Source organism: Somniosus microcephalus, chromosome 12 (assembly GCF_052327205.1).
Source record: "Somniosus microcephalus isolate GS21.2 chromosome 12, FLI_Smic_1.0, whole genome shotgun sequence".
NCBI classification, from domain to species: domain Eukaryota; kingdom Metazoa; phylum Chordata; class Chondrichthyes; order Squaliformes; family Somniosidae; genus Somniosus; species Somniosus microcephalus.
In genome coordinates, this window is record NC_140998.1 from 187,259,792 (window position 1) to 187,270,544 (window position 10,753).

At 45.8% G+C, this 10,753-nt stretch overlaps 1 long non-coding RNA gene across 1 annotated transcript; it reads right to left on the minus strand.

Moving 5' to 3' along the window:
- Positions 1-954: 954 nt before the first annotated feature.
- Positions 955-6,637, minus strand: LOC147109770 (uncharacterized). Its single transcript, XR_015080347.1, has 2 exons — positions 3,528-6,637; positions 955-2,587 (listed from the first exon to the last, which is right to left on the minus strand). It is a non-coding gene; the product is annotated as an uncharacterized LOC147109770 (long non-coding RNA).
- Between the last annotated feature and the right edge of the window lie 4,116 nt (positions 6,638-10,753).

Consider the following 10,753-nt stretch of genomic DNA (forward strand, 5'->3'; position numbering starts at 1 on the left):
GACCTCACCACCCACCCCCGACCACCATTGGACATTCCCCAGCAGCTCCCCCACCCCCACCATCGGACCTCGCCACCGACCACCATTGAACATTCCCCAGCAGCTCCCCCACCCCCCACGACCACCATCGGACCTCGCCACCCGCCCCCGACCACCATTGGTCAGTCCCCAGAACCCCACGACCACCATCGGAGCTCGCCACCCGCCCCCGACCACCACTGGATATTCCCCAGCAGCCCCCCACCCCCCACAACCACCATCGGACCTCGCCACCCGCCCCCGACCACCATTGGACCTTCTCCAGCAGCTCCCCACCCCGCACCCCCACCATCGGACCTCGCCACCCACCCCCGACCACCATTGGACATTCCCCAGCAGCCCCCCCACCCCCCGCCCCCCACGACCACCATCAGACCTCGCCACCCGCCCCCGACCACCATTGGACATTCCCCAGCAGCTCCCCCACCCCCACCATCGGACCTTCTCCAGCAGCTCCCCCAGCCCCACCCCCATCAGACCTCGCCACCTGCCCCCAACCACCATTGGACCTTCTCCAACAGCTCCCCCACCCCCCGCCCCCACCATCGGACCTCGCCACTCGCCCCCGACCACCATTGGACATTCCCCAGCAGCTCCCTCACCCCCCACCCCCACCATCGGACCTCGCCACCCGCCCCCGACCACCATTGAATGCCATAGAAAGCCTGTGGGCAGGTGTAAGTGTAATGAACAGCTGGCACTGTTCATTTGCTGCTGACAGCAAATTATGGGCCACCAAGTTATTAATTTTCTAAGTAAGTTTGCCATTATTTCAGAACAAAATTACTTGACATCGGTTGTCACAATCTGGTTTCTGGCAGCCCATTTCCATATCTTTTCAATTCCTTGGCACTGGCTCACTATTTTATTTAATCTTAACATTTTAAAATCTTTAAATGATCTGGTGATACAGACTCAGATTTTAAGATCACATCCTTTTATTTGGAAAAATCTTAGAAGACACAATGGAGAACTGGAGACACACAAAACAAAAACAAGAGACTATGGGACAAAAATGGCTATTCAACCCACCAAGTCCAATTCCTCTACAGTCCATGTACAATTCATTGTGTCACATACCTTGTCCTACCCGTTTAATCCCACCCCACCACCCCCATAATATTTCTAACTACTTACCTAATCTTACATCCCATATTAGATTACTAGTCTTTTTTCACCTGGTCAAAATGATCCACAGAACATTTGATCATCTCAATCTGTACTTGGAGCCCTTAATTCCATTCCTAACCAGATAATTAGCCAGTTTTTTTTAATGTTAACTGATATACTGATACAAATCTACAACTGTGCAGGGAAAACCCTTTCTGTTTAAAGTCTTATTTGAGGCTATTTTTAAAGTTTTGAAAAACTAAATTCAGTAAAGTTCATACACTTTCTTGACTTTGGCTTATTACAGGCTGCATTACATAGTAGTTGCAAGTATGGCACAGTACAGGGTAAATACAGTAAGGATCTTAAAGAGTTTAGAATTTTGTTAGCACTTAAGTGTTGACAGCTGATAGGATCAGGATATTTTCCTGGGTACGGGGAGGGGAAGGAGGATAGCGTGGCCTAGTTATATGCTCACAAGTTAAATGAATAACCTGCTTGATCTACATTATCCATTCCGCTCAGTTCTCTGGTTTCATAGTATCACAGAAACTTGCCTCACAGGAGGCCGCCATTTGGCACATCGTGCCTATACTGGCTCTTTGAAAGGTCAGCTGTGCTTAGTCCCACACCACTGCTTTATATCCAGAACCCTGTAAGTTCCCCATTCTCAAGAACCTGTCCAACTCCCTTTTCAAATTAGTTATGGAATCAGCTTCCACCATCTTTTCAGGTGGAGCGTTACTGATCCCGACAACACCCGGAGTGAAAACATTTCTCATGTCCTGTCAAAATCTTTTGCCAATGATTTCAAATCTATGACCACTGGTTATTGACAAAACTTGGAAGTATAGCGAACAGTGAGGAGGCTAGTGATAGACTTCAAGAAGACATAGCTAGGCTGGTGAAATGGGCGGACACGTGGCAGATGAAATTTAACGCAGAAAAGTGCGAAGTGATATTTTGGTGGGAAGAACGAGGAGAGGCAATCTAAACTAAAGGGTACAATCCCAAAGGGGGTGTATGAACAGAGAGAGCTGGGGGTATACGTGCACAAATCGTTGAAGGTGGCAGGGCAGGTTGAGAAAGCAGTTAAAACGGAGATGAGGAATTTCTTTTCTCAGAGGGTCGTGAATCTTTGGAATTCTCGACACCTGTAGCCCACATGTTTGTTAGTCCTGTTCCTTCAGCAGAGCTCTCATAATGAAGATTCCCCAAACTACTGAGCATCTCCCAGCTTTTCTGGTGCTGAATTGTTTGGATATTATCATGAAATCCGCTTGAACAAGAAGTCTAACTTCCTCGACCACTGTCTGCTGCATCAAGAGAAGTTCGATCTCCCTGGTCCTGGGTTAACTCCTCCATACTCGGTGAAGACAGTACTGCCGCTCCTGCAGACAGACTTCCTCTGCCCTCTGTGCTTGTTGATGTATAGGAACTAAATAAGAGAAAGCACTGATTTAAATGTTGGGAAAAAATAATGAAAATTACAGTCTCACATTTAAATGATATTCCACAGATTGAAAGTTAGCTCAACCGTTACAATATTCATTAAAGGAAAAAAGTATAATGATCACATTGCTCCCGATTGGACCCCTTAAATTTAAATGACTATAGGAGCATCAGCACCATGGAGTGCAGGCATGTGTTCACATCACAATTCCAAAATCACTGATTTCCTGATCTTAAGTCAAATTATTGGGGGGGGAGGGGAGAGAAAGAATTATTATTGTGTTCCGTAGCGGTTTGTTACAACTGAGTGGCTTGCTCGGCCATTTCAGAGGGCAGTTAAGAGTCATCCACATTGCTGTGGGTCTGGAGTCGCATATCGGCCAGACCAGGTAAGGACGGCAGATTTCCTTCAAGGACATTAGTGAACCAGATGGGTTTTTACGACAATCCAATAGTTTCATGGTTACCATTACTGAGACTAGCTTTTTATTCCAGATTTTTTTAATTAACTGAATTTAAATTCCCGAGCTGCCGTGGGGGGGATTTGAACTCACGTCATTAGTCCAGGCCTCCGGATTACTACTGACACTACCACTACGCTACCGTTTATAACAGTGAATGCCAAAGTTGGCTCCTACCCCTCATAATTAAGATAATAGCCAGTGAGTTGTTCTGCAGAAGCTGCCACTGTTTGCAGTGGCAATGTTCCTCATATGCTTGGCTAAAGGCTACAAGTACAGGACAGAGTGCATGTTTTAACCTACAGCAAACCACCTACTTAATGACCTAGTTGGAAACTAAATGAGGCCGAATTAGCCGTCACCTTAGACTCGAATGCAGCAAACACTAGAATAGCAAACTTTTTATCATTGCAGCACTTCAAACCATAGCTAAGTGTTTGAAAAACAACAAAAACTTGCTCCAACCTGATACAGTATTGATCTGGGTCAACTGCTGATCGCCTTTCCAGTCTTCTTTCTATACCCAAGCCTAAATTTGAATCTATAACACTGACAAAATGTCGCTGTCGCCGGTCATCATGGAGGCTGACAGATACTGAGTCGAAGGAGGAATTGCTGACAATGCTGGAGTGGGAGGAAATTTCACTGTGACCAGAGTCTGAAAAATTATCCGCAGTAGTACTTGGTGCCAAAGCAAAACCTGGGAAATAGAAAGATTCGAATTAGACAGTAGCCAAATTTTAATACCAGTTATGTACATGGAAGAGCTGGGGAAGAGAAATAATCTGAATTTCATTAGTATTAAAGTATTGCTTCATATCCATCACACTAATTAACTTATTCATTAAACCTGGACTGTTATAAAATCAGTATACTGGAGGAAGCCACCCGAATAAAGGATCTCCACCGAACAAAAACAATGCCATTCAGGTCCAAACACATCTATAGACACCGAGGGGGAAAAATTGGGTCGCGCCCCGAAAAAATTAGCGCCCCCAAGCCCGAAATTCACTGGCAGTGCCTCAAGAGCGGAGCGGGGCGCGACTGGAAGCGCCCCGCCACCCTCTTGGGGCGCTGTGGGTGAATATCACAGCGCTACGTGCAGCAGTACTGCAGGCCTTCCTCCCTTTATTAAAGGGGGGGGGCCTAGTGCAGCGCGACCCGGGGCTCAGCTGGGCAAACAGGGATTGGAATGCCGGCAAAAGAGCCCGGCGCTCAAGAGAAGTGCCGGACTCACGGAATGCAGCCGGCACCCCGGGGGGGTGCTACACAGAAGGCTGGGGACAGCAGCGGGGGCAGGTGCTGTCAGGCGGCAAGCAACAAAAATGGCTGCCTGGCACCCCCCTTTTAACTTGTGCCGCCCCGGCAGCAGGTAGGTCCCCCCTGACCCTGTCGGACATAATGTCCGGTGGTAAGTCAGGGGGCGCTATCGAAGAGCGCGGCCTGGGCGCAAGTGGGGCGTTGCGCACGGCGATGATGTCATTGCCGGCAGCGCAGCGCCGCGCTAACGGTCATCACCGCCGCAAACCTCCTGCTGAATTTCGTGGGGGGCGTTGGTGGCGCCGCACGCAGGCTCTAGTTGCTTTGCAGGAGGCACAAGTCAACCGAATTTCCCCCCCTCACCTCCTGTGCCATCACGGATATTGACTTCTGCTTTACCCCACAAGAAGAGACACATATAAACGGGTATTATCATATATCCTGAATTAAAAGAAGAAACCATTAATGGGGCAGTGACGGACACTATACGAGAAGGGTATACAAAGGCAATAAGGCCACAAGGAAAATTGACACCCGAACTGAGGCAGAGGGTATAAAAAACTGATGGTCCTGACACATCTGTTTCAATGTTAAAATGGAATTTAACCTTGAAAAGTGTCAGGTGATGCATTTTGGGAGGACTAACAAGGCAAGGGAATACACAATGAATGGTAAGACCTTAGGAAGGACAGAGGATCAGAGGGACCTTGGTGTGCATGTACATAAATCCCTGAAGGCAGCAGGACAGGTAGATAAGGTGGTTAAGAAGGCATATGGGATACTTGCCTTCATTAGCCGAGGCATAGAATATAAGAGCAGGGAGGTTATGCTGGAGCTGTTAGGCCACAGCTGGAATACTGTGTGCATTTCTGGTCGCCACACTATAGTAAGGATGTGATTGCATTAGAGATGGTGCAGAGGAGATTCACCAGGATGTTACCTGGGCTGGAGCGTTTCAGCTATGAAGAGAGACTGGATTGTTTTCCTTAGAGCAGGGAAGGCTGAGGGGGGACCTGATTGAGGTGTACAAAATTATGAGGGGCATAGATAGGGAAGATAGTAAGGAACATTTCCCCTTAGTAGAGGGGTCAATAACCAGGGGACATAGTTTCAAGGTAAGGGGCAGGAGGTTTAGAGGGGATTTGAGGAAAAACCTTTTCACCCAGAGGGTGGTTGGAATCTGGAACTCACTGCCTGAAAGGGTGGTAGAGGCAGGAACCCTCACAACATTCAAGAAGCATTTAGATGAGCACTTGAAATGCCATAGCATACAAGGCTACGGACCAAGTGCTGGAAAATGGTCCCACCAGACAGGCAGAGAAAATGGTGGGACAGTCAAAAATAATAATAAGACGGAGCAGGCCCAGATAATAATGCTTGCCTGTTACCGGGAACAAATAAGGGAGATAGATACTCAAACAAAACTGGTCCAAAGTGTTATGTTCATTCATAAATAGACATTCTTATTATGAACACAGCTAGCTTCTAGCTAGTCATTTATTCAGTACACGTTCTCTAGGTACAGTATCTGTAGAGATGCAGCATGTGTGCTCCTGTGTGCAGGCTGCCATCTTGACTGTTGCCTTGTGGGTAGCCTAGTGCCTCATGGGTAATGTAGTCTTAATATCTATACAGCTGGGTAGTGTAGTCTTATATATATACAGCTCTACGGCTCCACCTAGTGTCCACTATAGAATGACATGTTATTGATCACTACATCCCCCTTTGAGGTTTAACAAAATCAATATCAATCAACTTTCAAGAAAACAATAAAGATAATATCAGTAACACTTTTGTTAGTGCTCTATAAACATAAACATTTTCAAAACAGTCAACACATTTTCAAAGCTTTACATTGTACTCAAAGGTTAAGTCTATCAGGCTCTTTTACTTCACGTGTGGATCTTCTCAACACGGGTAAGTCTGATGTGTCTTCATGAGATTGTTCTGGCGGTGAATGACAAGATGCAGTTGCGGCATTGTCATAAATCTGCTCTTGTATAGATCAAGGTCTCCTTGCGATCTTTGCTTGGAGAGGGTTTCAGTGTTTCCTTCACTCTTCATGCCATAACTCTCAATGCAGTCAATGCACTCTCGAAAAACTGCTGGCAGCTGGATCCCATCATACAGCATAGTCCTCTCAGCAGCCTCGGCTAATGGAACACCAAAGATTGGCCTGAGGGAAGAAGGAGTATCCACCGGAACTGCTTCCTGCTCTGGTGCAGGCTTCTTCTTTTTCTTTTTCTCTTTCCACTGCTTAACAACATCTGCTGCGGTTATATCTTTGGACTTTTTCTCCTTGTGTTTTTCCTCTTTGTGCTTTTCTTTGACCTTAAAGTCTTTTTCTTTCTTCTTGGAGAAACTAGGCTTTTTGAAGACATGGATACCCTTTGGCCTTTTCATCCTTGATGGGCTCTCTGCTTCATCACCTGAGTCATCTGGTCTGCTTATGGCACAGTTTATACGGTAGACTCTCTTGACCAGTTCTAAGTCTTCACAAGCTTTGTCACCTAGTATCGAATCAAGTCTTTCAGCCACAACAGAAAACATGAGATGATGCACTTTGTCTTTGACTGTCACTTGAAGTCTGCATACACCTAAGCTACCTATTTTTTGTCCATTATAGTCCTTCAGTAGTACTGACTTTTTCTGTATTTTGGGCTTTTCTTTCATATTGTTAATGTCACTCATACTGATTAAGTTTGCTTTTGCCCCAGTGTCCAGTTTCAATGTAACTAATGCTCCATTTATCTGCAGTGGGATCATCCATTTGTCCTCTTTTACTGCATTAACTTTATGTTCAGCATTGTCTATTTCTGAGGGCTGCACATTTTCTGTATCTTTTTTGATATCGTCACATGACACCATTCCTACAAAAAATGTCTCACTTAAATCAGTGTCCTCAATCACACTAACTCGTTGCCCATTCGTCGTTTTTACTTTTGAAAAGCATCGTTTGGCAAAGTGATTCTTTCCATTACACTTTGTGCACATTTTCCCAAACGCTGAGCACTGTCTTAACTGGTGTTTGTAACCACAGCGTTTACAATTAAAAATTTCATCCTCCGATTGCTTTTCATTTCTGTTCTGCCCACGTTTCTTCCCCTTGTAGGACACAGCACCGACAGCAGCATTATCACTCATTACAATCGCATCATTATTGATTTCACTGAAAGTCTTCGCGTGCTTTCGAGCTAGCTCGCTGGCTTGGCATATTTTCACCGCATTTTCCAAATTTAGTTCGGTTTCTCTCAACAGACGTTCCCTGACTTTTTTATCATGAATACCAAACACAATCTGGTCACGAATCATGGATGATTTCAGCTCAGAGAAATTACATGTCTGTGCTTTCAGTTTCAGATCAGTTATAAAGCTATCACAAGTCTCATTTTGTTGCTGTGTCCGAGAACGGAAGATGTATCTTTCATAGGTCTCATTCTTTTTGGGAGAGCAATGTGCATCAAATTTTTTTAGCACATCTTCTAATTTTCCTCTGTTCTCCTCTGGATTAAATACAAATGTATTAAATACCTCTATCACCCAAGGGCCTGCAACCGTAAGCAGCAACGATATCTTCCTTGCGTCTGGCTTCGTACCGAATCCGATGGCTGCAATGTAGAGTTCGAATTGCTGTTTAAAAATCCGCCAATTGTAGTCGACATTTCCCTCGAGATTCAAACGCTCTGGTGGCTTCAAATTCTCCATGTCACTTTTCACAATTTTCAGCAGATCTTCACCACCCTGGTACCATGTTATGTTCGTTAATAAATAGACATTCTTATTATGAACACAGCTAGCTTCTAGCTAGTCATTTATTCAGTACACATTCTCTAGGTACAGTATCTGTAGAGCTGCAGCATGTGTGCTCCTGTGTGCAGGCTGCCATCTTGACTGTTGCCTTGTGGGTAGCCTAGTGCCTCATGGGTAATATAGTCTTAATATCTATACAGCTGGGTAGTGTAGTCTTATACATACAGCTATATACAGCTCTACGGCTCCACCTAGTGTCCACTATAGAATGACATGTTATTGATCACTACACAAAGGTTAGAAGCTACGATAAAAAAGCTGGAGGAAATAACAGGAGGAGCCGAACGGGTAGTACAGTGCGCAGCGCTGAGAGGGCCATCAACAGCCCCCCCAACAGCACCGCTGTACCCCTTACTGGACAAATTAAGTCCACAAGTCAAACCTGACAGCGGACCAGACTGGGGCGAATTAACAGATAAAGCGCTACATTATAACGATGATGCCGAGGAAGACTGGCTGCCGGCATATGATAATAGTTGCATACCAGTAGCGCCCGTACGCACCACTACGGTTTCCGCACACGGACAGATACCAGCCCAGATCACTATACAAGAAGTACCCCTTAGTCCACATGAAAGGATTGAATGTGGACTAAGGGGTAATTCTTGTATAGTGAATGAGTTGCCCAACCCCAAGCCAAACAGCAGAAATACAGAATTATGGCAGAAGGTTGGCGAAATGTTCGATGCCCATAACATAACACTAGCGGACGTTCACAGCCTGGTAAAAGCCAAAACGGGTCCGGTAAATTGGCAAAAGGCGACTCAAGGGTTGCAAAGTGGAAACTGGCAGAATAGGAAAGGGGAGCAAATGATAAAACAACAAAAACTGGGATACCTCAAACATGGGATGGATGTGTTGGAGACCGGTGAGGACTAATTGGAGTAGAATATTGAAAGTAACTCAAAAAGCTGGTGAACGTGTAGGGGAATATGGGGAATGAAAATGGATCGAGTACAAAAACCACTCCGGCTCCAATAACCCTGACAAAGATGACGCGGCATTTTAAAAAATGTTTAAAGGCGGACTGGGTGAAGCACACCAAAAGATAATTAAATTGGGGTTCAAGGTGGGAGTTGATTACGACGAAACTCTAGAATGGGCAGAGAATGTGGAGGAGTTAAAGGCAGAGCAGAAAGAAAAAATAGCAGTGGCAGCGGGAAAAGGGGGAGAGGGGGAAGATTCCTCACGCAGCTCCCTTGACGTGTTTTAACTGCAGCCAGGAAGGTCACTTTAGCAGAGAGTGCCTGCAGGAGAGGAAAGGACAGGGAAATTCTAGGCCAAACTGTCAGAAATTTGAGCAATTGGGACACACATCCAAAAAGTGCTGGGCAATGGGAGGGGACGCTGCAGGAAAAGGCCCTCAGCGAGCAGGAAGGGGAACACCAGTGACCCGCGAAGATCCGATGGAAATGCTCAGACAGATACCAGCCCCCGGCGAAGGTATGGGACAGCAAATAGAGGACCCACGAATGTTTATTAGTGCAGTGTTAGGGGGCCGGCAGTGCGATATGCTAATAGACACGGGAGCGTCCATATCCATAACCAACTTGGATTTGCCCTGTTGTGTCTGTGTGTTGATAGAGACACTGAAGACAAGAGTTGGTTCATAGGTGTTTACTAAGCAAAGTCTGGAGGGGTACTAACGGATATAACACAATATACCCGAGTCGCCATTACCGGCATTACAGCACACATGGGGCTCTTAAAGGCACATACACTACAATTCCTCCCCTTTTAGCCAACCAGTACATAATATTTTAAGTAATTATTAATTACATGTTATAAGAAAAATAATATACACATTGCTGCAGTTAATTAATTATAAGTCAGTCTCTCTGGAGGCTTCCTGACTCGGTCCGGATAACGCCTCGGTGGTGTAGTAGTTTCTGGTGGTGTAGTAGGTTCTGTTGGCAAGGCTGATTCGGCTTGAATGCCAGTGTCGGGTTCATCGGGTTCCAGTATCACCGGATCGGAGGTAGATATGGGTATCTCTACTTCATCGTTAGGCGTATAGAGTTGTGGTGTAGGTTGTCCCTTTTCGGATGACTCTATGATTTGGTCAGCATGGCGCCTTATTATGCTTTCTCCAATGTCCACGGTATACATCAGTGGTCCTAGTCGTGTGCAGATAGTTCCAGGCTGCCATTTCTCAGTACGGTAGTCCCGGGCCAAAACTTGTTGACCTATCTGGAAGGTTCTAGTTGGCCTTTCATTCATGCCTTGAAATTGCCGGTTCTCCACGTCCCTTCTGATGTTGGGCTTGATCAAATCCAGCCAGCATCTTAGGTTTCTATTGAAGAACATCATGGTGGGAGTTTGGTTGGTAACCATATGTGTTGCATTCCTGTATGCGAACAAAAAGTTATCCAACTTGTGCTGAAGTTTCATGTCTTCATTACCCATGGCCTTTATGGCCTTCTTGAAGGTCTGGACAAACCTTTCAGCAAATCCATTGGTGGCGGGATGGTATGGGGCGGACGTGTAGTGCTTTACCCCATTGTTTTTTAAGAACTTCCTGAATTCTTCGGACACAAATTGCGGTCCATTATCAGAACAGATCTGTTCAGGCAGCCCATTCCTGGCAAGTATGGTCCTTAATACTGTGATGGTTTTTTCCG